Source organism: Poecilia reticulata, chromosome 5 (assembly GCF_904066995.2).
Source record: "Poecilia reticulata chromosome 5, P_reticulata-male-v2, whole genome shotgun sequence".
In the NCBI taxonomy this organism is placed as follows: domain Eukaryota; kingdom Metazoa; phylum Chordata; class Actinopteri; order Cyprinodontiformes; family Poeciliidae; genus Poecilia; species Poecilia reticulata.
The window spans coordinates 2,843,447-2,867,085 of record NC_088834.1 but is presented as its reverse complement, the minus strand read 5'-3'; the positions used below and the strand labels follow the sequence as shown (position 1 = coordinate 2,867,085).

Genomic DNA, 23,639 nt, shown 5'->3' with positions numbered 1-23,639 from the left:
CAGAATTGGTAGGTCAGGCTTTTTAAAGTTGATATGATGTAAAATCAACTTTTTTGAGTGTTTTATGTTAAAATATTATTCTCTCATCAAAAACATGCCTGGAGTGTCTCTTTGCTTCTTCCAGACATGTTTGAGGAATCCTTGGCAGCTATTCCTGTGGCCCAGGGCAAAATTAAATTACAAAAGTCACATTTATTTTAAGTTTATTTATTGTTAAAACACTTGAGTTCTTTTAAAGTGGTAAAAGTATAAACTGTGTTTCTTTTTTGTTTGTTTGCTTAGTGTGTTATGTTTTTATTATGTCTTTTTGAACTGCCTTGTTGCAGAAATGTGATTAACCAGTAAAGTAAACCTGATTCGCCTTGACAACTAAAATAGAAAATGGATATTTTTTATCTTAGAAATGTCTTTCCCTGACAGAAATATTCAGTAAACTTTTACAGACTAAAAGGGAATAAAAATAATTTCATTGTTGAATTTACTCCACTAGGGGGCTCTGGAGTTTATTTCACGTTTAATGGCGGACCGGAAGTGACTTGACGGCGGACTGGAAGTCGTTTATTCTGCCGTCTGCTGCAGCAAGTTAGCTAAATTAACCTTAAAACTCATTCGTACTTGCGTTTTTGAGTATTACGTAACGTAGTGTGTTGAGTTGAAGCTTTGGTGAGTTACGTTTTTGTTCTACATGAGGGTTTTTGCCAAATTAGCATTTAGCTAATGGAAATGCTGTGTTATTTTGTACATTAGCAGCTAATTAGCACAATGGCTGCTGTTGCTTATTTCACAGTAAGGGTTAATGCTGATGTTTGTCGTACTGTAAGCTATGTGTCATATAGTTTTTAGTTAAATCAAGCATAATTGGGGATTATTCACTCGTATGGTTTACTTTAAATGTTATTAAAATTTTGTTTTCACTTTGTTTACATTTTAACTAGCACCAGGCAGTAAATAACGACAAGAAGAAGAACAATAATTTATGTTGTTTGTAACACTTGTGGTGTCATTGTCTTTGTTTAAACTGCAGCTTCTGTTCAGAGTTATTGATTCACCTGCTCTTCAGCTGGGAACTCGACAAACTTTGAAATACCCTCTGCAGCAGCTTTAAGAGTACAAAGCATGGAAAAAGCCTCCAGTTAAATGAACACAGGGTAATATTTATGCACAACATACTGCTGATTAAATTGCTTCAATAAGTATCTTCAAAAACATTCTTTATGTTCAGTAGATAGACTCCTCTGATGTTCTAACCTTGGATAAATCTGTAAGAAGAGCCCAGCAGAGGACAAAGGCACGGCTTATCATCTTCATCGTTGTTCAGAACCGATTAGCGCTGAGGTCTGAAGCAGAAGAGGGAGAGAGGCTGGAGAAGGATGGAGTGATCGGAAACGCAGCAGAGTGCAGAAGCTGTGGGGCTCCATGCGGCCATGACCACGGGGTAAATGTGCAACAGATGCTCGGGGCGTGCAGTTGCAGTCTGTTTAGTGGCACGCCATGGCAACACAGGCGTTATTTGCACATCGTATGTTTGACACCTCAACTTTTGACCATTTTCCCAGCAAAAAGGAAAACAAAAAATACATAATCAAATCTGAAAATATCCTCAGTTTATGCATGGAGGCTGAAAAAAGTAGCTATTTTCAGGTTTCAAAGTAGTTTTTATCGATACTGTAGATGCTGTCAGAGTGGATATGAAGTGATGCTAATCAAGCGTTCTGTCTTTTTGTTCTTGTTGTGTCGTCAGAGTCTGGAAAGCACCTTGGAGTGCTGTACAGCCGATCTGGTTCCAATTCTCTGACTCTTCATATCAAGTGCTTTAAAAGAGGTCTAAACACTAAGGTCATTTTCTGTGGATACAAGAGGCATGCAGCAGTGATAAAAGCCACCATATGTACCTAGCCACTCACTTCAGGAGGTAAACCAAGGTGAGTAAGACTCAAACTGAACCTCTTTTAGAAGACTTTAAAGGATTCCTTGCAATTGTGGGTGAAATTGCACCAAAATGTGCAAACATAGCCAGAGTAAATTGGCAGGTCTTCGTGAACCATGTGGAGTAAAAAAAAAGTTTAATTCTGGTCTCCTTTGAAAGATAAACCTCTATCACGATCCCCCCCGCCCCAAAACCCGTCTTCAAGGAGTAGGAATGTCTCTCCAAGTTACTGGAACTGAGTTGCAGATGTTTGAACACACAGAGAAGAAAGATTTTATTTTTATGCCCTTCTCTTTCTTTTTGTTTTGTAAAATTTTCTATGGATCCATTTAGGCCTGTCGCGATAAACGATACATCAATTAATCACACGATAAATTAAACCTATCGACCTCATTTTAATTATCGGCTTTATCGTCTCTTCCTGCCGTTTTTTTCTTTCTGTTGATGACACTGGATGAAAAAAGGCTCAACTCCGATGCGCTTCACTGACCCTCATTTCCTTAGTGTAATGTCCAACATTACACGAGTTGTCGGCCCATTTTCAAAACCTGACAGAAATCCCAGGTATAACGGTTCGATTGGGTTCGTCGTGCCGTGTGGTGTCCAGCCACATAGAATCTACCTGTGACGCATGTGGCTAAAGCGTAAAGTCCTGACTGAATGAAAATCATTATAACCTATTTATGTCACGTTAACGAAGAACAGCTGAAAACCTACCGGGTTTATCAACTGAGGTAGCAATTTGGCTCCAACTTCTCTCCTTATCATTTCTATATTCTTTGCACGAAATGTTGAATAAACATTAATGTTGTTTTCACAAATCATCTCCGACGTCCGCTGGACTTCGGGTTGCGCCGTTTCAGCTGTTTGGGATTCCCCTCCTTATTTTCCTCTCAGAAAGCGGAGAAGAATCCGTGCTTTCTGATTGGCTACCTGTCACATTTAGCGTTAAGCTCCCAGTCGGGGAAAACCCCTGATTTAGATCGGAGCGGCCACGACGATCTACCGTAACACACCACACACTGCAGGATGATCGGTTGCGAAATCACCAGCGACAATCTTAGATCGGCCAACGATGTAAGATTATCATAAGGGGAAAATAGGGGCAAGAATCGTGTAGTATGAACTACTGCATTAGGTAGTGGGATGTGCCCATCGTCTCTATTCAAATCTAGTGATTACTGAAGGGCAATATAGTACAGATTTAATAATCTGCACTCTTTTGGTTGAATGCAGTATTTATTTCCACTTTGGCTTTATGTTGTCTAGTTTTTATTCAAGTACGTTTTTTGTTAATGGAGACTGAGAATCCATTTTATTTTTGTTTCTGGTTGTTTTGTTTGTTTAGTTTATCAGTTCCAGTGTTATGTGTTGGTTTGAAAATAAAGTGTATCTATCTATGGCAGGAAATCACATGCATTATTAGTCATTTCCACTAAATTAGTGTCAAAAGGTCTTGAAACAATATTATTGTTTATCGCAATAATTTTTTAGACAATTAATCGTCCAGCAAAATTTGTTATCGTGACAGGCCTACTCGGGTCGGCTCCGATGTTTGTGTGTTTGTCCGTGCAGCAAAACGGACGAGAAGGTTTGATGTAGATGAAAGTGGTTTCAAAACATTATTATTTTTTTATCACAATAAATTCTGGGACAATTTATCGGGCAAATAAATTTGTTATTGTGACAAGAATACATTTTCAAAGATCAATAAATTTCAAATTCTAATAGACATTTGACACTGGAACCGGAAGACATTTTAAATATCCAAAACAAATAAATAAAACAACAGAAATGACAAATAAAATAAATTACAAAGCATCTGAAAACCATATTGTCTTTCAAAATAAGAGCTGGACCAAGTTTTGAAGACCAGTTTTGGTAGAAAGAGAAAAGCAATAAATTATGCAAATAGAAATTATTGACTCGATTTTAATTCATCATGCAATTTATTGATTTATCGCTCATTTAGAATAAATGCAGTATTTTTGAATTTCAATAACATTTTTGTTATTAGCTCCAGACTATTTGAGGTTAAATCTTTTCGTAGAGCATCGTAAATATAAAAAAGCTGGAACGCCTGCATGCGATGCCACTGTCACTCCTACTGGGTGAAGCAGCCATTACTGCGCTGGCTGCAGATGAGGAAGATGGTGTTGGTTTCTGACAAGCCCGCTGTGAGTTTAATTGCTGTTTGAACTCATAAAATCTGCAGTTTTGGGCGTTTTTAGTGATTCATCTGCAGCTGTTGTCCCTAAATCCCGTGAATACAGGGGGTCTATTGTGTTGCTTTACATCCCTGCCTGATTTTAAACCTGTTTACAACTTTCTCCATGTCCTCCCTGCTGTGCTGTTTGGCCATTAACGAACTCCTGAGACCTCAACAGAACGGTTTCAGCAGCCGTCTTCAAAGGAAAGGATTCTGTTTACTCTATCAGAGTTAAACGAGCTAAAATCCAAATGCACACCAGACAGGAAAACATTAAAACGAAGTCATTAAAAGTATGGAATTATTGTGGTTTGAATGCTTTCATGCTGTTTTAATGTTATTTCATTCTAAATGGGAGCCGCCCAATCCGTTTCAGTGATGGATAATGCAAGTAGAGTAGAGTAATTAAAACATAAACATGTTATTTTTCTACATTTATCAATCAATCCAGGAACGGGATTGAACCCAAAAGCAGGAAAACTCTGGAGTGCGGTCAAATTTTACCGTTTTATTGCGTGGACATTTGCAAGCGATACTTTCTGGAGAAGAGTCAGCGGTTTGTTTTCTGCCTGAATGTGCAAACATAAAAGACCAAAGTAAAGGGACAAAGGCTAAAGACGCCCGGTTCATTATTATCTCTAAGGAGTTATAGCCCCGTGAGGCAGATTGATGCAGAATTAAACTGCAGTCCTGGCTTAAACTCCATTACAATAAATCTTTAAAGGTTTTGGTCCAGAGATGTAAAATTGTGCCTCCATTAATCTGTCTTTGCCTGGAGCGCTTAAAAATGTTGAGCCTTTCAGCCTGTTTTCTGTTTTTTCCCAGAAATTAAAGAAATCGATCAACAACTTATACCAGTGAGAGATGAATCAACATTAATCAGATGTCATATACTGCATGTAAAGGTCCATTTCCACCTTTTTTAATAACAAAGGAGACAATTTATGTCGATAATAACTGTTTATTTAGTATTATTTCAGGTGTCAAATAACCAAAATAATTAAATTATAAATATTTGCTTATAATTATTAATTATAATAACTATAATTGCTTGTAATAACTATAAATATTGTAAAAATAAAGTTATAATAGACAAAAATACAGATTTTTGTGACGTAGTTATGTAAATATAAAAAACATTAATTTGATGCAACCCTCTTAAAATGGGTTTTAATGGATGTGCTGTGGCGGTGCAGGGGTTAAACCCAGCCCACATGAGGAGGCCTCAGTCCTCGGCCGTCGCTGGTTCGATTCCCGGCCTTTGCTTCATGTCTGTCTTCTCTCAAGACTTCCCTGACTGAGCACTTAAAAAAATAAAAATAAAAAAAAAGTCGACTATAAATAGTGTTTATTTGTTATTGCTGCCTTTTTCTGTTGCCTGCTTTATGGGGCAACATATAGAAATGAACAATGAAATTATTATGCATTTAAATAAAATCAATCACTTTCTGGTGAATGTTAGAAAAATTAATCTTTTTGTTGGAAACGGCAGAAGGAAGAATTTTACAGTCGTAAATAAAAGCAGGAGATGCGTCGGCTCTTCAAGTGATCAAACCCGGTTTCATTATTAGTCTGAAAACAGTTAAAAACTCGGTTTATATGCAAATATGTAAACCAAAGCATCCACATTCAATTAAATATGAGTTTTAAAATATAGTATGTGTCTACATTGGTATTCTGTCTACCAATGTAGACAGAATAAAAGTAAATTACCACAAAAAAAATAATAATTTTAGGATTAATCTCAGAAATTTTCTGGAAATTTATTTTATTACATTTGAAGCTCCAAAAGTAAAACATTTTCAACTTTTGAAATTCAGAAATTACCTGTTTTTTTTTTTCCTACAATTTTTTCTGAAATCTCAAAATTTCTCAGTTTTCTTCTAGCCAATTTTTGACACTTCACTCAGAAAATTTCACGCATTTTCCCTAGAAAATGTCTGAGATTAATCTGGAAATTTGTTTTTTTCTTGACGACAATTTATTAACTTAGTGTCATAATTTCAGATTTTTTTTCTAGTAAATTTAAACTTTTCAAGCTCAGAAATACCAAAACCTTTTTCTAGAAAATTTCTGAGATTAATCTCCAAATCTTTTCCACGTTTTAATGCCGGATATTTACTCTTCCGTTTTTATTCGTCTTCCTACAGTGGCGTCAACGCGCCGCCGTAAAATCAAGTTAAACTGTGAAGCGGTGAGAAAAATAAAAACATCGATGCCGACTGTGAGGCTCGGGGATCAGAGAGTCCACCGAGTCCTCTGCTGGCTGTCAGCAGAGCAGCCTTCGCTCCATCATCTCCGTGGGAAACGGCGGCGCATCACGCGAGATCCGCCACACATAGGTTAGACGAGCAGAGCCGGGGAGGAACAAAGATGCTGCCTGCTGTTCTTGGGTCGGAACAAACTGAACTTGATGTGATCATTTCAGCAGCGGGAGCTCTGGAGCGTGCAGATTTGATTCTTCTGCCAAATTGTTCACAGGCTGCAGGAGGATTTCAGGATAGCAAAGTGTACTGGTCGGGATTATCCTGACTTAAATTGCGATGTAAAACTGAGACAAACTCTTTGCTTTTCTATTTCATAAAGCTGCCAAAGTGGGGTCATTTTACTAGAAATGTAAACTGCTTAAGGGAAACTCCCTCATAGCAAGAAGGTCCAGAGTTTAAATCTTTCTGTTAAACTATTTAACCTTAAAAACAAGCCATAGTTCTTACCAACGACGCTGCAGCAGCAACGAAAGCTACTGATCCGAAGCTTCTCTAGTTTTAACGCGAGTGTTGTGGTTTTCAACCAGGTTGTAAGATGTTATGTGGGAAAAGATTAGAGCGTGAAGTGATTGAAGTCTTTAGCCGGCCCCCTGCTGTCTGCATGCAAACGCTGAGAATGTTGTGTGCGTACAGCATCATGACTGCAGACGCCGCATTGCTCTGGGACGTGTGTACGATACAGCGTCATTAGCATGAAAGTTCATGTGGACATCAGAATAAATATGTTCTCAGGTTATGAGGTAGAAAATGAATAACACTGGTCCAAGTACAGAGCCTTATTTAACTCAATGTTTCAATGCTTTTTAAGCTAAGGAGTAATATCTCCGTCTAAGTAGATTTCTAGAGCAGTTCAAGGTCTGAATGTGTTTGTATTTAGTGCCAATTTAGATGTTGTTTAAAATAATATTAAAATAAACAGAAAGCTGAGTAACTTTGTCAAAAATGGGTCTAAATTAAAGCCATTAATTGGCTCAACACACCCACTCCAGCGTTTCCGTGGTAACGTCTCGTCGTGTTTACAATAATACTCCATGCTCGTCTCCGTGTGCCTAAATGGAGTTAGCAAGACAAACATGTAGCTTTCTGTCTGACTCTTTGGTCTGGAGCTAAATATTTAGCTTACTAACTGAATATTTAGATCTGAATATGTAGTTGTGAGCTACATATTTAGTTTACAAGCTAAATATTAAGTTTGCTAACTAAATAATTTAGAGCTAAATATTCAACTTGACTAAATGTTTAGTTTGAAGCTAAATATTTAGCTTGCTATCTAAATATTTAGCAGGAAGCTAACTCGGTGTTTGATTTTTAGCTAAATATTTAGTTCTAAATCATAACTAAATGTTTAGTTTGAAGCTAAATATTTAGCTTGCTATATAAATATTTAGCAGGAAGCTAACTTTGTTTGATTTTTAGCTAAATATTTAGTAACTAAATGTTTAGTTTGAAGCTAAATATTTAGCTTGCTATCTAAATATTTAGCAGGAAGCTAACTCTGTGTTTGATTTTTAGCTAAATATTTAGTAACTAAATGTTTAGTCATGAGGTAGATATTTAGTTTACAAACTGAATATTTGGTTAACTAGATATTTAGCTTACAGCTAAGTATTTAGCTAACTAAATGTTTGATTTGAAGCAAAAATATTTAGCTTGTTTGATGTTTAATTTTTAATTGTTACATTTATAAGCGAATAACTAACATGGTGAAAATATGATCCTCCATTTTCTCCCGTCTTATAAAAGACCAAATATCCCAAATTATTGATGATAATTTTTGGCGGTGTAACTTTTCAAACATCAGTACCAGAGATAATTTATTATAAGTCATAAAAAACTGAAATTAAGCGTTGAAGGAGCAGGAATACGTTACCTGGCAACGTTAGAAATGACTCCACCTGTCCTCCATTTTAAACATGGTTGGTCAGTAATCAACGCTGCGTTCACTGAACCTCAGGAACTTCCTGTTTCAGTTACTATTTCATGGTAGATGTCATTTCGTAAACATTTTAACAGACGAAATAGGCCCAATTGACAAAGTAAAGTTTGTCTTCGTTTTCAACAGATTCTTTAGAGGGAGGAAGAATTGGTTTTACTCCGGCCTCGTGGCTTTGATGCCAGAACCCAAGACATTTGTTTTCTGCAAGTAGAGAATAAACAGCGAGAAAGAACAAAAGTGAAAAGACGATCCTCTCGCATGAACTCGAAACACTCTCCAGCTGTGGTTAAAAAAAATCAGTCAGAAATAATTAGAAAAACACATGGCACCAAACCACGTCGCCATGACAACTTAATCTAATTTTCAATTTGCTACAAATATGGGAAAAGAAGCCTTGTAAATATATCGACTTTGAAAAACTGAAGCATTTGATGTTCCAGGACTGGAAGCAGACGGATGCTACACCATTTTCCTTTCAGGCATGAAGATGTTGGTGGTTAATGGGAAAGTCTCTGGGTGGTTGGAGTAGTTTTGGTCTCTCTAACTCTACTGCTGTCTGTTGTTTTGCTTATTTACTCACCTGCCGTTGATCTTCTCATCAAGGTTGGATTATAAAAGCACCTGGGAAATGTTTAAAATGCAGAATAATCCAGTCGTCTTGAGGTTTACCAGCCTAGAGACCGAGACCCAAACAAACTGAAGCCGTTTAGTTTTTATCAGTTACTGTAGTAGTTTTAGTTTTTTTTATACGTTGGTTAATTTTAGGCGCAGAATTCAAAAGGTTGACATATTGTGTTGTGATTATATATGCATTTATTGGGAAATGGATACTCAGCAGAAAATTAATTCAATAATTGTTGAACAACCTTCTAATAAATAGATTCATAAGCACAACGAAGGGTATTGTACCTAGAATGTATAAATGCACAATATAGTTCCAGTTGCGTCTTTTTTTTTCTCATTAATTACATTTTTTATTTTTTTTATTTTAGTTAATGGTGCACTTGTTCAAATTTTCAGGCTAAGGCTAAATATTCTCAAAGCTGTCTTCTGCAGCTTTAATTCAACATAATACACTTAAAAATGCACAAACATGATTTGTTTTGATTCTCCTCTTGTTCTTCACAAATGATGCAGGGCAGCAAAGGACGTTTATTCTGTGCCCAGAATGCAACGCTGTTCCAGGACATAGTTCTCCAGTGAACAGCTTGAATCTGATGTCTTTTCCAGCAGCCATTGTACAGTGCATACAACCTTAAAACCGGGCGTAACTCCACTGGGGTTGCTAGGTAACGGGCGTAACTCCACTGTGGTTGCTAGGTAACGGGCGTAACTCCACTGGGGTTGCTAGGTAACAGGCAGAACCCCACAGGGGTTGCTAGGTAACAGGCAGAACCCCACTGGGGTTGCTAGGTAACAGGTGGAACTCAACTGTGGTTGCTAGGTAACGGACGTAACTCCTCTGGAGTTGCTAGGTATGGGCAGAACTCCACTGGGGTTGCTAGGTAACGGGCGGAACTCCACTGGGGTTGCTAGGTAACAGGCGTAACTCCACTGTGGTTGCTAGGTAATGGGCGGAACTCCACTGGGGTTGCTAGGTAACAGGCGTAACTCCACTGTGGTTGCTAGGTAATGGGCGGAACTCTACTGAAGTTGCTAGGTAACGGGCGGAACTCCACTGTGGTTGCTAGATAACGGGCTTAACTCCACTGGGGTTGCTAGGGAACTGGCGGAACTCCACTGGGGTTGCTAGGGAACTGGCGGAACTCCACTGGGGTTGCTAGGTAACAGGCGGAACTCTACTGGAGTGTCTAGGTTACATCAGTGGAGCATTGCTGGGGCTACTAGGTGAAAGGTCAGTGGCTGCTGATCTGTGATATATTCTGTGGGTTTTTGAAACGGCTAATTTTCTAGACACCAAAAAACCTTAACTTATTGCCAAAAAACAGCTGGTGGTTTTTACAAACGGCAGAAACACAAATGGAAATACAGAAACATGAAAAATGTGAATTTTGCACAAAGGGTCACATTTAAACGCAATGTTCTGGTAGGTGACGATTAGCAATTGAATCGATCCTTTAAAGAGTTATTATAACATGTCATTGGTACATGATGGATCTCAACATGGTTGAATTAAATGCTTTAGTGCTTTAGCTTCTGCTAAACACCATGTTGGAATTGTGGTTTTACACAACTAATGTTTGATTAGTGCTTCAGTTAGCGGTGCTATGGCTCTGAGTAGGAAGCCAAACTTTAGGATCCAGTTATCATTTCAAAACTAAGATCCCATGTTCAAAATGTACGTTTTTCAAACAACATGCCATTTTATCCCTAATGTAATCATTTCATTAGGTAAAATTAATATTCATTCTAAACAGAACTACAGCTGGCTATTTTATTTTAAAAAATTATGTTTGTTTTCATAAAATACAAAATCTCAAAATATGAGTAAAATACCAAAGTGTTTTATGCATCGACAGCATTCTAGTGTTATTTGTAAAACAGAAACAAAACTGAAGTAACACATAGTAGAGGGGAAAAGTGGAATTGAGCTGTTTTGGCAGAAACAAAAATCTTCTTCTGCATCATTAAATATAACAAGCAACAGTTAGCACCAACGGTGAGCAACACTCAACTATAAACATTAACCAAGAAGCAGCAAGCGAGACGAAACCAGGGTGCCGTCATCATCATCCTCCTCTCTCCCGCTGCACGAAAAGCCTGCGTCAGTGTTTATGCAGCCAGGTCACGCAGTGCGGCGCGTCGGCCGCCATGACAGGTGACAAAAACAAACTGCGCTTATGCTACATTAAATAAATACAGTTAAATAAAAATAATACTTGCTGCAACAGAACAGAACAGTACAAAAACAAAGAGTCCTTCAAAAGAATCTGATCCTTTTTATGGGGTTACAGAAACATTTCTCTCCAAATTCAAGTAATATCTACAATATTTCTGCTGTTTCTGTCCTCCTCCAAAAAGCTGTTCTGACAGCTACTCCATCTTCCTCACAACAGCCAATAAATCTCATCTGTAGTTACTTAGTATGTTTGAGTATTTGCATGAAAACAAAAGCCTTAGCTGTGGCAACAAAACTAAATGGTTGCAATCACACTTTACGTTAGAAATGATACACAAACGTGTGCTTTTGCTGAAATGCCTGGACGAAAAGCAACATATTTGAATTGTATCTAAAGACCTGGACGCTCTGCTTGTAATGCTTAACTTTATTCTGTAAAATAACTAATTAATGCATGTTTGTGGAGCAGTTTTCACTAAATACTTGGGTTTGATGTGTTTCTAGCGGTGCAGCGGGTTCCTGTTATCCAAAACTCCCTGTTTTTCACTGCAGTGTCGAGACATAAATGCTCCTACCCTTCTCTTCCAGAATATAATTTACGGTGCACGCTGCTTTGAAAAGATCCTATCAGATGGTAACCATGTGTTGTATGAATTCAATTACGGCACAAAGAAGTTCCTCTTAGACAGGGTCAGGGGCGGCGTTAGGAGGAAAGCTGCGCTGGGGCACAGCCCCGCCACGCATAACTCAGATCTCATCTTTTCAGCATAAAGTTTGATAAAAGTCTGCTGCATGTGCAAAATGTGAATCTGTATTTTGCATGAACCTGACGTGCAGCGTAGCCCTGGAGCTGAAACCTGGAGATGAATCCACTTTGTAAAGAACATTTACACAAAATCTCTGAGTTAAAGTAACACGAATACACATAGAAGTTCAGAAAGTCTTACAGGCTTGATGTGTTGTTTTTTTTCCCCACCCAATCAGGTTTCTATGACGATGTGCTATTGTAATTATACATAAAAATAGGATGACTGAATTTTTTCACAAAAAAAAAAAAATTATATATATATAAACCTGGAAATTTCAGTTTGAAAAGTCAAAAAATGTGAGAAAAAAGTGAGAAATTTTAATATTAATATCAGAAATTTTCCAGATTTCTGGGCTCCAAAAATAAAAAAACGTGCCTGAAAAAAGTTTTAAATTTTTAGATTAATCGCAGAAATTTTCAAAATAAAGCAATGGCATTTCTGAGCACCAAAACTGCAAAATGTGCAAGAATTATTTTTTTTAGATGAATAAGAAAAAAATTCTGAAAAAAATTTATGTTTGAAAATTCTAAAAATTGCAAAATCATGAATTTTGGGGGTTGAGGGGTGAGGGTTGCGCGTTTCTCGATTGATTTTTACCCAGAGAGAACATGGGCAAAAACCGTTAGTGAAACGGTCACTGGGACTGACTAGTATGTATATATTCCATTGAGGGAAAGTAACTTTAACAACTTTAATTCCTCATGTTAACATAAAGGCTCATTTTGAAATATAAGCTGCTACTTACAGGCTTCAAAGAACTCGACCTGGAATGCGGCGTTCATAACAAACACGTGTTCATGTGCTGTACCGCTAGCAAACAACCGTACTGATTAATAAATCCCTTTACGGGCGGCTGGATCGCCGGCGATCTGAGTTGCATGTAAACATTCAAGCAGTTCTCTAAAAGTCCAACAGATGGCAGCAATGCGCCATGCAAAACAAAACACCCACAGTTTACAGGACACACTTCCTGCTACAGAGCCCCCTGGTGGTTGAAGAAAAATCCACATATAAACCGGAAAATACAATATATGAAAAAAAAATCTGAATCCTCTGGTATTGTTCAGGGGGCCGGACCAAACGTGGAGGCGGGCCGGATCCGGCCCGCGGGCCGTAGCTTGGGGACCACTGCTTTAACTGAACCAGTTTTTTGTAGGAATGGAATCATGTAGCCAAAACTTCAATGATTGTTGTTTGTTGTCCTCGTTAAATGAAAGGCATCCAGTTTGCTTATTGCTTTGGGCTCAATTGAGGAAAACCGAAAAAATATTTGTGTCTATTTTCAGCAATAAAAACAGAATCTAGTTCCAGTGTCAAATGTTCATTAAAAAATTAAAGTTTATTGATCCTTGAGAATGTGTGCCTGCATTGTTATGCCTTTACCATTATCTTACTTGAAAATAGTCTCAAAACAGCAATACTGTCGTTTATCGCAATAACTTTTGGGACATTTTATTGTCCAGGAAAATGTGTTGTTATGCTGTTTGTTTTATCACTTTCAGCACCAGAACACTAAGACTTTTACTGGAATCAAAACTATAAAATGACAAATTCCTCCGTCTAAAATGACGTTGAAATGAACTCTGCGTGAGGAGGAGCGCGACTTATTTGTCACGCCATTTTCCAAAGGGCAAGAGCTGTGAAATGTAAGCGTGATGCATCGGAAATCCCTGATTTTCCAGGCTATGAAGTTCACCAGATTTATTCGACTCAAAAAATGTCCCATGTCGTGCGATTAAGGATTCAGCGCCTATGCATGCGGTTGATGCAGTACTTCACATTTTCAGCTGTTTATGTAAGACTTTTAATGTACTCAGGGCGATAAAATGAAAAGGCGCCATTTATGGGCCCTGAGTGTAAATAAAGCTGTGAAAACTCAATGTTTCCGGCTGTTAATGACTTGCAGTTTTGAATTTTGTGTGATTATCTGTGTTTGTTTACAACTTCTGTCTGCACAGTGTGTCATTTTGAAATGAAATTTGTAATCTCAAGTGAAGATCCAGTTATTTACAAGATGGTGTGACGCGCAGAGGTTTTATTCAAAATTGGGGATTAAAAAGAAACAAACAAAAAGGTTAAAGAGGCTCTTATAAAAGTGGCTAATTAAAACCAGAGACATCTGCAGGAATAACAAACTACCAGAGAACAAGTGGGGGCAAAAACAACACACACACACACACACACACACACACACACAGTACAGACGAGTTTACATCATATTCATAATTGCATGAAAATGCTTGCATTAAAACAAATCCATGCTCAGTTACTATGTGAATAAAGAGGATCCAGATGTTTACATTCCTGTAAAGAGGCCGTCCATTAAAGTGTGTGTGTGTTTCTGGTGTGTAAAAGCTCAACCTCAGGAAGAAAAACTCCCATCGTGAGCTAAAGTGGACCTCTAATCAAGGTTAGCATCCGTCCGTCCATTACTGGTGACGTCCATGAGAAGAGGATGTCAGCCGTGTCAAACTTCAGTTCCCACAGATCTGTGCCATCTTGGAAGACGAACCATGGCTTCCAGACCATCCATCCATCCATCCATCCATCCATTTTCTTTACACCCTTGTCCCTCAGTGGGGTCAGGAGGGTTGCTGGTGCCTCTCCAGCTAACGTTCCAGGTGAGAGGCGGGGTCACCCTGGACAGGTCGTCAGTCTGTCGCAGGGCAACACAGAGACACACAACCATGCACACTCGCACCTAGGGGCAATTTGGAGAGGCCAATTAACCTGCCAGTCATGTTTTCGGACTGTGGGAGGAAACCGGAGTACCTGGAGAAAACCCACCATGCACAGGGAGAACATGCAAACTCCATGCAGAAAGACCGGGGCCGGGAATCGAACCCAGAACCTTCTTGCTGCAAGGCAACAGCTCTACCAACTGCGCCACTGTGCAGCCCGGCTTCCAGACCAACAAAAAGAAAATGCATGGACACTGTAACCAATGTGCGAGAGAAAAATACATGAACAAAATGGCTGCTGTCAGGATCAGCCCATGTGAGACGGAGAAGGAAAACGTGCAAGACGATGTGGACAAGATGCCTCCGATCGATTATGACATAGTAAAAACGAAGAGTGGGCACAACGTGGAGCGTCACGGCCTGAAATCGATGAACAATAAATGTTAAAACAGATTTACAAACATATCGTCTGAATAACGAGGTTCTGTCGACTGGCAGAGTGAAAGTACATGTAGTTCGACAAAAGCTACATTAGCTAAGCTAATTTTGCTAGTTTGGCACCAAGTACCGCAGTAAAGATCTGTGATATTTATCTCGGTAGTAGTATGACTCTATTACTCTGTGATAGAGTAATAGAGTCATACTACTACTAGAGATTCGGGTGAGAGTTGGTTCTGAGCCTGTGACTTGTTTATTGTTGTCATAGCAACTGCATACCAAGATGGCTGTCAGTTACAAGCAGGTAGCCAGAGAAGTCAAAAGTTGTGCTCAAACATAGCACTACTTCAGCATATTTTTACTCAAAAGTAAAAAGTACTGAGTGACTAATAATTATCAATCACTTAATATTTACAAATTACATAATCAGACGGACCAAAATATAAGGTTCAAAATAACAATAATTCATATAATTAAAAACAAAACAGTCGGGCAAAAAAGCTTTTTCCAAATCAGTTTCTGATACTTCGTAATATAATTACTGAAGTAAAAGTTAAACGTACTGTGAAGTAAAAATATTCCTAAAAACATTTTTCTGCTGTGTGCTCACTAGCTAATCAACCGCCGCTGTGTTCAGACGATCACTTGTTAATAATATTAATATTAATAATCGCAACATAAACATTGAGCCTGAAAACAAAACCGTAACGGACGTAGCGCGCTCTGTCTGTGTGGGAAACGTTTGCATCTTATTCGGTGTTGACGCTCCTGATGCCTTTTAATGTAACCTCTGCTACGGTTGGCTAACGGAGCTGTTCTCAGCTGGTTGCCACGGCGACGGGCGTACATACTGCGTTTCCGTTGACTATATATAATTGCAAAATTTGACATTTCTAAAATAAATTCACTTAATGGGAAACGTGTCAATTTCTGAGGGCTTTTCTTCTCGTAAATTTTCAACTTTTGAAGCTCAAAAATTTCAGTTTTTTCTAGAAAATTTCTGAGATTTTTCTTAAAATTTCTGAGTTTTATTTTTTATTTTTACTTTTAGAGATGAGAAATTTTCTAGAGAGTTCCAGGTAACATAAGTCTCCTGGTGCTCAACTAGTAAGGAAAACTTCACTAAACGTAACAAACTTGTTTAGGGAACAAATAACAGATAAGATATATTTCTGCTTCTCCAGTGCCCCACTCCTTTTGGATGCCACCCTGGGCAACTGCCCATATCAAAAACCACCACTGTTTAAAAAAAAAGAAAAAAAAGGTAGTTTTGTTAATCTGCATTATGTAAAATTAAAAAATCTAAAATTTTCAGGTTAATTGCATGCATTTATGCGTTAAAGTTGGCAGCTTTAATTATTACATAATGCAGATGTAATGATGTTTTATTACATTTTGAAGTCCAGTTTTATTACATTGTTACATATGGCAATGTTATTACACAATGCAGCGTTACAAGTAGTGATTTCATCAATATAAAGTAATTTCAGCCGACGTCAGACGGGGGAAAAAACTCCAACATCTTTAGAAACATTCAGCCAAAGTGTGGAAACGTTACTTTCTGATTGAACGTCACCATCAGCTGCAGCTGACAGTTTCCCACCGGATGAACATCAGGAAGGGGACAATGCTGCCCTCTGCTGGTCAATATGAAAAGTGCATGTGAATATTATTGCACATTTAAAAAATACACACAACAGAAATTATTTAGGAAATAACAGATAACAGTTACTGAACACACTGATATACACTTATCATTAAATTATTTCACCAAAAATGTCTTGGCATATAATAACCCTTGATGTTGCATTTGGAAAATGTTTAGGATACAAAATTGGCCTTTTAAATTATAAAAAAATAAGAGGAATATTCTCAATAGGTTTCAAAAATATAAAAATAATGTGTTAGAAGACGAGAAAGAATTGGCCGATGCTCAAAGTGGCACATTCACGGTAATCTGTGGTGTAAATCAATGTTATGTTATTTGATTAAAAAGAATCAATCAAATTTTATTTGTATAGCACATTTCAGCAGCAAGGCATTTGAAAGTGCTTTACATCATTAAACACAAAACACACAGTCATGCAACATTGAATCAACAATCAAAAACATTAAATTTCCTGCCAAAATTTCAAATAAAAAAAAAAAGAGGGAGGGGGGACTCCAACCAAAAGTCCAAGAAAGAAAAATAAATGTATAAATACTGTGGAAAAAATGCGTATGAATTAGTGTTAAATGTGTTTGTGAGAAACATCCGTAAAGGATAAATGAGATTTATTTTCTATTAACAAGAGCAACCAGCAGAAAGGCTGAAAGCATGAAGTTGCCCAGAAGGTGGCAGTGTTGTCCACATGTTGCCTCAACTGAGCGCCGCTGTTCAAAACAATCCTACTACATGTTTGGGGAAATATTAATAGTTACGCATTTATTTGTTGCATTTTAACACAATGTAAAGAGAAGATAGTTTACATTAATTGTTGAGGTTGTTTCCTGTTTCCTCTTGTATTTTGTTTTATTTGAGTCGTTGAATTTTTACATTTCTGAGTAAATAATTAAGATGTAGGTAAAACCAGATCATGGGTGTCTATCCAGGCCTTTTAAAGAATTCCTTCCTCTTCTTGTGAAAATATAATTTTTTTGAAGCGTGAGAAGAAAAGTTTATATACATTTATATGATCAGACCTGCGGCATTGTGTCTGTTTTGGGGAATTAGTTTTTTTCATGTTTATCTTGTTAAAAGTCACATAAATTAAGCGTCTGTCTCTGAGTGTGACAGGAATCTTTAATTTAATCAGCATCATCATCATATCTTTATTCCAGACACACAAAAAATCTATAGTTAAAAAGATTAAACTAATGTGCTGTTGTTTTTTTAACATGGTTAAAAATGTTAAAAACAAACAACGTGGTTAAAAACGTGGTTAAAAATGTTAAAAACAAACTTAACGTGGTTAAAAATGTTAAAAACAAACTTAACGTGGTTAAAAACGTTGTTAAAAATGTTAAAAACAAACTTAACGTGGTTAAAAACGTGGTTAAAAATGTTAAATAAACTTAACGTGGTTAAAAATGTTAAAAACAAACTTAACGTGGTTAAAAACGTGGTTAAAAATGTTAAAAACAAACTTAACGTGGTTAAAAACGTGGTTAAAAATGTTAAAAACAAACTTAACGTGGTTAAAAACGTGGTTAAAAACGGACGACTATGTTTGGATAAAGCACATAAAACATTGTTTAATGTTTTATATATACCAACTTAATATATAAGTTGGTATATATCCATTTATTATATATATTTAATGACTTCAGACATGTCTTTCAACTTTTTTTTTTTTAAAAAAGGGACAAATCTGGTGACTTTTGTCTGAAGGTTTTGGCAAAATATTGGAGAATATAACAAAATTACAGTGAAACATAAAGAGAGCACATCAGAACCAATTTGTTCTGTTTATCTGCAGAAAATAGTTGATCATCAAGGATTTAGTAGTTACTCTTTAAGTACAAAGTTGTTGGACGTGAGCTGCGCTTCTGTTGACTATATAATTGCACAATTTGACATTTTGAAAATAAATTTTCTTAGTGGAAATACGCTAATGTTGAAAAAAAAAGAGTTTTTTGATTCAAAGATCAAAAATGAGTTTTTTTTTTAGCCTATCGAAATTGATTTATTGGGAAACAGGAGTCATGTGATCAACAACTGGATGTTACTACTGCAGGAAAAGACGAAGAAGACGACGACAGGAAGTGGTAGGAGGATGTTTTTGTGAACAAACTTATTCACGTCTGATTTTAATTGTTTTTTTAAAGGGAACAATGCAATTGCAAAATAGTTTTTTTCTGCATTAGTGTAATATTCAGAGAGGTTTCAGAGTCAGTAATAATGAAAAGTGCAGAAAGAAAAGCTGACACGATTCCCACTGTGGCTCCTCTATCTCTGAACCAACAGAGTGATTTTAGAAATGTTCTTTTGCCTGATGAACACCCATGTCTGAAGGGGTTGTTGAATTGCTTTTCCAGCCACAGCGGGTTAGTCAGACGGGCTCAGAGGAAGGCGAGGATCAGCAGAAGGCCAGCAGAGCGAGGAGAAACGGAGCCGTCCCACAATGACGCCCAAAAGGTTTGGTGTGTTTTTCAGCCTGTAACGTCGTCAGAGACGACACTTTGGTTTCAAGACCTCGACCAGAAACATCAGATGTTCACTTGGAAGAGGATTTAAAAGCAAAAAAATGTTTGTACCTGAAGTCCTGACTTTTAAATCCACTCATTCTGGACTGAAATACCTGAACAAAAAAAGAATTGAAGCAGAACAATAAATATGCAAAAATGTACTTCTATTGCAAATGAAACAACCATTTTGCCATCAGATTTTGTGTGTCGGGTAACTAAAGCTTTTAAGCCTTCATTCATGACATGTTGGCTTTTCCACTGGCTTGTTTTCGGCAGCTCAGTTCCTCATTGTTAGACTCCTGAAACTGTCAGCGGGCGGAAAAAGGAGCTTTTGTTCCAGCTGAGTTGAGAGACTTTTGAAAGTTGGACGTCTCAGCACCTGTGAAGTAATTTCAGAATAATTGCAATTAATCAAGAACCTCGTTAACCTCATGTAGATGCAGTCGATGGTAATTAAATAACAGTCGATGCAGATTTAAACAACCTTAAAAGCTGCTGGAAGAATGGGGCAAGTCAAAAGATTAATTACGGGAGGAAAAAAGAGCAAAAAGTAAAGGAACAAAATGAGTTTGCATAAATATATGAGCAGCCTCTCAAGCCTTCCAGGCCAGTTTACAACCTGAAGGGCCATCTTTGTTCGCTCTGTCGGACAAAAACCCAACGAGTGCTCGCATTCAGCCGGTGTCAGCTCTATGCTTTACCCGAGCGCTGCGTGGAAGCGAATTAAAAGTAAAGTTAATTAACCACTTGAGTAAGTAGAGCAGTCAGGATGGAGCCAAATCAATTAGCTATTGGCAGGGGACACAGAGCTCGGGGGGGAGGAGGAAGGCCGCTACTAACCGGAGCCAACACAGTCCTCAAACAACCTGACGGCTGAACAAAAACCGTTATTTACGTAGAGATGTGCAATGCAAAGATGAGCTGGAACTGCAAGCATGAAAATAAAGCTTTACAGCATGTCTGGGGACCAGGTGTTCAGTCACCTGCACAGCATTTCTAGTCGTTTGTTTCATTTTTCCAAAGAAAGTCACCAGATTATTAAAGGAGGAAATGTAAAAAAACAATAATCAGCTGAAACAAACAACTTGGTCATGCTAGTGTTTTATCCTTTAGACCATTTAAAATGTTAAATAGTGTTACCTTCTGAATTATATACATAATACTGGGCTGATGCAGTTATGAAGAAAAGGAGATTAATACATTATAGGCAGAAAAAATGAGCAATTTTACCCCAAAAATCTCAGAAACAAGGAAATTATCTCAGCTCAAAAGGCTGAAAATTTCTAGGAATAAAATTGTAATTTTTGAGCTCAAAAGTCAAAAATGTCAAACTTTCAGAGTTCAGAAAGTTCCCACATTTTTCTAGTAAATATGTGAAACTAATCTCAAAGTTTGTGGGTTTTTTTTTTTCTTCTCTTGGAAACGGACGAGTTTCGCTGCTCGGAAATCTTCAGTTTCTAACTCAAAACATTTTCTCAAATATATTAGAACGTTGTTAAAATGACTTAAAGATGCTTCATGCATTATCTTCCAATTAGTTTTGATTTTGCGTTAGCTTCTGCTATTGTTGTTGGCAAATAAACAGTAGATCACAGGCAGATTCATTTGTTTCAGCAGATAAATCGGCGTGTGAAGACTCTGGTTTTCTTTAGTTTTACTTTAGCCTCCACACAGGTTGGTTATTATTTTCAGAGAATTGACAGAGAAAATCCAAACATATTGAGAAAACAAAAATGTACAAGGCAAAAGAAAAAAGGGTTCCTAGTTCTGATAAACCTGGTGGCCAGACAGACGGAGAATCCTGGAGAAATGTGCAGATTTTCCTTGGAGTTTAAGTTTCTAGACAAGCATCAAAATGTGTTTTCTGATTTTCTGTTTTCTGGGACAAATGGGTCACAGTGACGTGCCTGGATCCACAGGGAGCAACGCTCACACACACATTCCAGCTCAGAAAGGAGAGCTGCAGGGTGGCGAGCTCTTAATTAACGGAGCGACAATTTGCATTTCACACCTGACTGAGCTGCTCATAAACCGGTTGCACTCGCAGACCAGACACATGAATGCTCACCTGCAGTAATTTACATTAAAACAGATGAGTCGGCAGTAATCTACCGTCTGAACTCTGCAACTTCTGTAATATTTTAACTTTGTTTCTTGTTTGTACAGGAGCAGTGAAGCGAATAAATACACTGGGAAATATTTAAACATTCTTTAAAACGACATTTCATTATTTTAAATGACTGAGATTAAAATTATTAGTATGAATTTTCCAATCGGTCGTTTTTTCCTGCAGCTGTTGGTTACCTAAATTCAGTCACTGCTGCAGCAAAACGGCAATGTGCACAGAAGAAAACGCGTTTCCAGTTGTAGACATGACTGATTGAAGCTCAGGAAAAACAAAAGGGTAAAGGAATTAACGTTTTGCTTTTAAAAAAAATGAAGTACAAACAGCAAACACAGTCGGAGGGATTCAGCAAACAGCCGACAGCCTCACCCAACCAGCAGGTGTCATCTGTGGTTTGCACATTTGCAGAGGCAAAGCAATAAAAATCATCAGATCTTAACGTATGGTAGCACAGTCATATGAAGAGATGTTTATAAATGGACACAGACATAATTGTTGATGATTTTCTGTTTAACTTGTGCAGATTTTATTATTTTTTTCTAATGATTTTATCTTAGAAAAATTACAGCAATAAACATGTAAGCAGAAATAATTACTGCAGCTGGAACCGAGGCAAAGTTACATAAAAACAGGAGCAGAATGGTGACACTTTGAACCCATTATACTATTAAATGCTTTAAACCAAGAAGTAAAAATGTATAGAATAGATAAACTAGTTATATATAGTGACAAAAATAAGCAATGTTTGCTTCTAAACCTCTAATCTGTTAAAACATCTCAGTAAAATTTGACAGGATTAAAGATAAACACACGTCTCAGTGTAGCGTGTCAAATACATGCTAACCCTTCGTTAGCTCATGCTAACCAATTTCACAGATGACTGAAAGTGTCCATTCTGCGTAGAAATGGGAGAAAATATGCAATTTATGAAGCCAACTTTAAAAACCTTTTCAACTACTCTGTCAAAGACATTCCTAAAGTATTTACTTTTTAAATAAATCTGGAATTTAGCTCATATTTGACCAGTTTCAAGCCATTTGGTCCACTAGAAGAAAAAAACAACTTTTTGGGACACATCAGCTGTGTGTTTGTAAAAGAGAGAAAATGAGACAGTTTTGAAAACTTCCACAGAAATTGGCGTTTTAAAGCCGCCACGTTGAGCTAATTGCTATTCGTCCCAATGTGAGTCCTCCACGTGGTTTTCTGTGTAATTGTGATAAAGTTACGACATGTGGAGTTTCCATTAGTACGTTTCCAACAACTGCATGTGAAGAGGTGTGAGCTCAACTAATTCTCCGTTATCAGGCCATTTCTCCCTTTGACTTTTTCCGCTTTGTTTGAATTCCTCCAGGTTGCCATGAAAACCTGCCTCATGGTTTGAAACCGCGACACAAAGGAAAGGGGAACTAGAAAGAAAACCGTGCTACTCGACAGAGAACGCATTCAACTCATCCTCCTTAATTTAGTGGATAAAATTAATTGAGAACTGAAAAAGAAGGTTGCAATAAAAATTAAAAGTAAATGACTCTGGGCTTCTCTTGATCTATGGAATTAAAGAAATATGGAAAGATGAGAGATTGTCCTGGTTTGAGGTGAGCTGAGGGAGGAGAAGATCTGATTAAAATAAAGATGTTTCATAGATTTTATGATGAACTTGCAATTTGACTCCTGGAGGGTAAATTAGCCCAAATATCTGAGTAAAAAGGCAGCGGTTTGTCAGAACGGTGCTAAATCAAACGACTTCAGCCTGATCAGTCTTCAGCCTTCATGTCTGTAAACTTCAGCTCTTGAATCAGTCCTATTGTAAAAAAAAAAAAAAAAGCAGAACAAAATATAAACTATTCCTCCACAATCAGTCAATACAAAAAATTTGTTTTAAAAAATGTTAAAATATGAGCCACAGAAACAACCAATCAGAGCCAGGAGGAGGCTCTTGGAACTTTGTAGCTGTCAGCCATCTTGGTAGGTATTTGTAAATGTCATGACAGTTGTTATGGAGTTGCTATGACAACACAAGCTGCGTTCTCTGTGTCATACAGGCCGATCGTGATCTGCAGTGATTTGTTGATGTATTTCTATTTCACATTGGACCAAGAATGTCCCTTTTTGTGGGACTCAAAACTGTGGTTCATCTGTGGTTTGCCCTGCATTTGCCTACCAAGATGGCGGCTCAGATCTACAATATTGCATATTATTTTAGTTAGAGCAATATTACCATGGCCGCCAAACAATGATAAAACTTTCTTCTTCTTTCAGCATCCATGATCTGCTTTCTTGTTT

The 23,639-nt window shown here is 37.5% G+C and overlaps 1 long non-coding RNA gene across 4 annotated transcripts; it reads left to right on the top strand.

Annotated features, from left to right (window-relative positions):
* The first annotated feature begins 508 nt into the window (after positions 1-508).
* On the top strand, positions 509-22,884 carry LOC103464309 (uncharacterized). Of its 4 annotated transcripts, XR_533639.3 has the most exons (6): positions 509-663; positions 1,025-1,148; positions 1,223-1,435; positions 1,742-1,922; positions 19,085-19,184; positions 22,711-22,884. It is a non-coding gene; the product is annotated as an uncharacterized LOC103464309 (long non-coding RNA). The 4 variants fall into 4 exon arrangements; XR_533637.3 differs by lacking the exon at positions 19,085-19,184; XR_014087486.1 differs by lacking the exon at positions 22,711-22,884 and having other exon boundaries at positions 1,226-1,435; positions 19,085-20,421.
* Positions 22,885-23,639: the final 755 nt, after the last annotated feature.